This window comes from Panicum virgatum, chromosome 3N (assembly GCF_016808335.1).
Source record: "Panicum virgatum strain AP13 chromosome 3N, P.virgatum_v5, whole genome shotgun sequence".
Lineage (NCBI taxonomy): Eukaryota > Viridiplantae > Streptophyta > Magnoliopsida > Poales > Poaceae > Panicum > Panicum virgatum.
The window spans coordinates 49,054,438-49,059,926 of record NC_053147.1 but is presented as its reverse complement, the minus strand read 5'-3'; the positions used below and the strand labels follow the sequence as shown (position 1 = coordinate 49,059,926).

The 5,489-nt window shown below is 43.0% G+C and overlaps 1 non-coding gene across 1 annotated transcript; it reads left to right on the top strand.

Annotated features, from left to right (window-relative positions):
- The first annotated feature begins 441 nt into the window (after positions 1-441).
- Positions 442-547, top strand: LOC120668323. The gene has a single exon (XR_005672415.1). It is a non-coding gene; the product is annotated as a small nucleolar RNA R71 (small nucleolar RNA).
- The last annotated feature ends 4,942 nt before the right edge of the window (positions 548-5,489 follow it).

Genomic DNA, 5,489 nt, shown 5'->3' with positions numbered 1-5,489 from the left:
ATTGAAATTTGAGTTCCCATTGCCTCCTTGATAAAATGGGTGTGGTTGATTCCACCCCTGACCTCCTTGTGGACGAAACCCATTGTTGTTCATGAAAATTACCTCTTCCTGGGTTTTTGGGCAGTCATTGCCCGGGTGTCCAGTATTTCCACAGATCTTGCAAGTCATGCAAGCACCTAAGCCTTGAAGTGTCTGCATTTGATTAATGTCTTGTGGAGATCCCTCAAATTTCTTGAGGAGGAGATCAATCATTGCATGCCCCACTGACGTGATTGGAATTGGTCATCGCTCCAACCTTGGCTGGAAACCATCTTCTCAATTGAAGATGTATCTCTTTTAGGGGTCAATGAGAAAAAGGTTCCACCAGCAGAAACGTCTACAAGGTCACGGGCTGTCTGAGTCGCCCCATTGTAGAAACTTTGTAATATGAGCGAATTATCCATCCCGTGGTGTGGACATGCTGGATGTACTCCTGAAGTTGCTCCCAAGCTTCAGGATTGGTCTCATTGGACGCTTGCTGAAAACTCGAAATCCTTTCACGGAGGGCGTTGGTTTTACCTGTCGGGAAGAACTTTGCGAGGAACACCTTGGCGCAATTATCTCATGTATTCACTGAACTCTTGTTAGATAGAACCACTGCTTCGCTCTCGCCAAAAGGGAAAACGGAAACAATCGGAGCCGGATAGCACCTTGCGAAACTCCCTTGATAACAAAAGTACTGCAAAGCTCTAGGAATTGCTGGAGGTGAGCGCTGGCATTCTCATTGGTCTTGCCACAAAAAGGGCTGGCATACACCATCGTAATTAAGCCCGTCTTGATCTCGAAATTCTCTCCCCCAGTACTGACATCAGATCCGACAGGGACATTGCTGGCAGAAGGAGCAAAGTAATCATGGAGAGTCTTTTGAGCCATGGAGTTGGAAATGGATGGCGCACTGATGACTAGTTCTGATATCGAGAGTACACGCTGAGGGGGTACCACACGAGGTAGAACTCTTCTTAAGAGCGACTCTGGATTCTGCGTGAAGTTTTGCGGAAGATCAAAACCGGTCATACACTACCCTATTTTCATCACAACAAAGGAGAATACAAGCCAAGTTAGCCTGTTTAGCAAATGAATATCCATTTACCTTTTGTTCATGGCCTTGCCTATACAATTAACCTATGCCTTCCTTGGCAATGGTGCCAAAAATAATTGTTTTTATTTCATAACGTCTACTTCAGATACAAGGTTGTTCAACATGATTCCTATAACAGCATCAGAAATGCCCGACATCGGCATCAACAATGTCTCGACATTTCATATAGCAATTACTGGAAAACTAAGCTATCATGAACCATGAATCATTCCGCAAGCGGACGGAATTACTGGTGTAGCTTTTACCCATAGAGTATTCCGGGGTGTCATTTATATTTCCACAGGAAAGTCGGTGATTAAATTGTGTAGGTAGGCAAAATGAACTAATCTCAATGAAATATTCATGTGCATAAATAGGGGTACGATAAATATGGATAAAAGGTAGTGTGACACACAAGTAAACTCAGCTCTAATAAAGGTAAAAAGAGGCAGGGAGCTAGGTAGAAATTTGTTAATAAGGTCTCTCTAATGTTCTTAAAGCATTTATACAGTTTACTAGCACTTTATACTTTGCACAATATATTCCTAATACATGAGTTATTCCTAATACACGGGAGAACTATGCAAATGGCTGACAGATATGACTGTCTACGGAACGTGGAGGATTACAAAGGCACTAAACATGGCTGTCACCACCTGTAGGCTACCTCTATAAACCATGGGAAATGGCGACATCCAGCAACACTTAACAAACCCAGACACCATGTCTATACTAGCAAGCGATACTCTAGTATCACGCGTGGAGCCTCCACCTAGAGCAAACATTTGAATATTGGAGCATGTAAAAGTTAACTAGGATTAAGTCTCTAACTAGATAAAGCATATAGTAACAAAATAAACTAAGCAAGAATTCTATGTTTGACACCCCAGAGCATAAATCATGCAAATATAAATAACTGTAAGACAAGTCTATTACATACAATCGAACATTACAAAAGAGAACTAGTAGCGAACCCATACCCATTCTCCGAAGCACATTCGGGGACCCAACAACTACTTTCCCTAAACTCCACTAGCCTAGAGTTACACAATAGACTGTTTGTGCTAGAGCTTCAACTTGGTGTGTCTCTATTCTTACTCCCATCTCATATTTATAGAGGGTGCCAAGGGGGGTCTCTCGGCTGATTTGCAGCACTCCAAGCACCTCAAACCGACTTAAGGAAGGAGGGAGGAAGCTTCCAGTCCAAGGGGAGAGGTCGGTGCTATAGTGGGCTGGTTGGCCGACCATGGTGGTCGACTGACAGCCCACTAGGCCCCACCACCTCTAGCTTTCCACTGTGACCTGACACGTGTCCCTCAATACTTTTTCCACGTGCCTGGACCCCTGGTATGTCGGTTTGATGCTGCATGTGGGCCCTTTGATCCATGTGACCTCGACGTTTTTTCCCGTGTATCATAAGGTGCTCTCAACCTGCATTTTAGCTCTATTTCCAACATTGTACAATTTCTAAGAGCATAATGGGTTTACACTTTATTTGGGATAAACATGCATGTGAAATATTCAAACTCTTAGGGTTTTCTTATCAAATTGACGCTTGAAATTGGTCTCTAGCAAGCATCAACACTTGGTCAAAGACTAGATCCATAAAGAAACAAGTCATGCAATCTGATCAAGAATGTGCAAGTATGTGGATATTTTTGATGAAAGATGTATGAACGCTTTCAATGAACTATCTCTCTTCTTTATTTTCCTTGGATGTGAGCTATCTCTTTTTTTCTCTTTTTTTGTTTCTTTTAACATGCCTTGTGAGCATGTGGCATACCTTCTTTGGTATGCATCTTTATTTTGTCATGCTTTTTGAGCATGTGACCTACCTTCTTTGGTTAGGCATCTTTTATTTTCTTTTTGCATAGCCCACATCCTTGTTGGTCACTTTGGAGAGAAAGAGTCATGGCATGTCATGGAGTTTTATTTTTTGGATGGATGAAAATGTTTTGCTATCCTCCAGTGTAGAAGTATAGAATGCAAGTGGACGTGTACGTTGTCTTGATCATGAGAGTATGACAAGTCTCTTACAAGGGTCAAAGAATTTGATAAAACTCAAAGCAAAGTCAAACTACATAAACATAAGGTTTTTCATGATGCTCAAACTTTGGCTCTGGTAGGAATTTATATTAATTTGAGGAGCATGCTATTGTATTTTTTGTATTTTTGAAAAGAAAATCCCAAGTACTTTGCGAAGAAGAGCATGGTTCCATTCATCTTAATCATATCACATTAGTCAATTACTTAGAGAGAATGGGCTCCCTATGAATATAATTTGTTCACAACGACTAGAGAATGCAAGGAATAAAGAGTATGCAAATTTATTCATGGAAGTGCAAGGAGTGCGAGGCCTGTCTTTGCATTTCTCTCCAAAGGTTTTGCAAGGACAGAAAATCATGCTTCAAGCTCCAAGTTACAAAACTTGACCATTCAAATCACTCCAGTTAGCCTCCCATGGATTAGAGCAGGCCATCAGCTCCTGCATGAACACATATAAGACGAGCATCAACATTAGTGGTAGGAGTTATTACTACCAAATTCAGCAAAGTGTTGGTGATTATTTGAATGTAGGTTGCTTAAGCTTAGAGTGGGAGGGAACCACATCATCAATCGAATGGAGCATCCTCTCGGCGAATCAGGCATGGGCACGAGGATCTATGGGCCCACAATGAAAGTAAACCGATGTATTTTCAGCCCAAGCATAAAGAACCAACTTAAGGACCCACATGTCAGCCTCCTGGAAGAAATTGGGGGCGAAAGGTGGTGGCCATAATGGTCGGCCGACCTGCGACTAGGCCCCCTCATCTGCAGCTTCCACGTGGCGCTTCCTAATTTGATGTAGAAGGCGGTATCGGGCGCCCCAAGTTTTCCGCGTGTTGAGACACCCCTGGTTCCATCCTATAAATACTAGAAGAGGGGGGTGGAAATGGAGACATCCCACACAATCAACTCTCCTCTCACTTTTGGAGTTAGGAGCTTACCTTAGAGGTGAAGTGTTGCCTAGGTAGTTCTAGGAAATTAGGGAGAGAGTGAGGGGAAGTCGTGGAGGTGCCAGGGTTGTCGTCCATGATGTTCTTCTCTAGCTTGTTCCTTTACGTCTACTTATCAATCATAGTAAGTGTTCGTGATCTTCTTTGTGCTTCAGGTTCTTAGTTAAGTAGTGCTAGTTCCTAGGTTGTTTACGGCATCATCATTCACTAATTTGGTGGATGCCTCTGGAGTAGGACTTCTGATAGAATGGGATGCTCTGATCAACTCTAGAGTTAGTAAAAGACGGTGTAGAAGTGGTGTCTAGATCAGACTTGAACTTTGGTTGTGGTCTAGCTCCATAGTTTGTAGATGTAGCCACAGGTGGCGACATCCATGTTTAATGCCATAATAATCCTCCATGTCCGAGTATATCATAGTAGCCTTATTTTTAGAACTCACTGGTTTTATCCATGAGTATCTGATAGCCCAAAGTAAACAACTAGTTAGCTCTATCTACCTTTGATTCTTAGCCATAGAAATCCTCTCTGTCCCTTACCTCTTTGGCTGTGCAGAGTCTTTGGATGAATTCAAGCCTTAGATAATATACTTACGTTCCATATGGATACGATACGCTAGAATACTCCTAGGTGAAAGCTACAACGATATCTGTGCACTTGCGGCTTCTATTCAGGACGCTATGAACGCCAACAACAAGTATGAAATAAGAAGAAAACACAACTTCTTTCCTTGATATTTCTTTCCCTCTTCCCACCGGGGTTCCCCTTGCTTGCTTGGATGGGATAGCACCAACGTTTAGATGAATACACAACGAGAATGCATAAAAGATCCCATCTTGCATCACACTTACGAAGAGGGCCCAACCGATAGAGCAATCCACCTTACCATCAGAGTGTGAGCACCCAATGGATAAGATCTAGGCCCATTGTTAGATAGTAGACCAATGGCAGTGGCCAGAGGGCCCACTAGTGGGTCGGCCAGCCTCCTAGGGCGGCCGAACCTGGACAGCCAGCCATCCAGGCGCCCTTTGGCTGGGGATCCACTCTTATCTTCACAAAGGCGGGGGATAATGTTTCCATACTTGAAGATGCTGGGAACCAACCTCTCAAGCTATAAAAGGAGGAGAGCCTTCACTCATTCAACGCACACCACATGTTGGAAGCCTCTCTCCCTCTCTCTCCTTCTAATTGTAACCCTTAGGCTAGTGGAGCTAGGCTAGAACTTCTCTTAGGGAGTGTAAGTCCTCGGGGTCATTGACCAATCCTCAGCCTCTGGTATTGCTTTGTGTTCAACTTGTCAGCATTCTATTCATAATAAAGAGTTTAGTCATGGTCACTATGCTATCTTGTTAGCTTATCAATCCATGCCTTGTTTAATC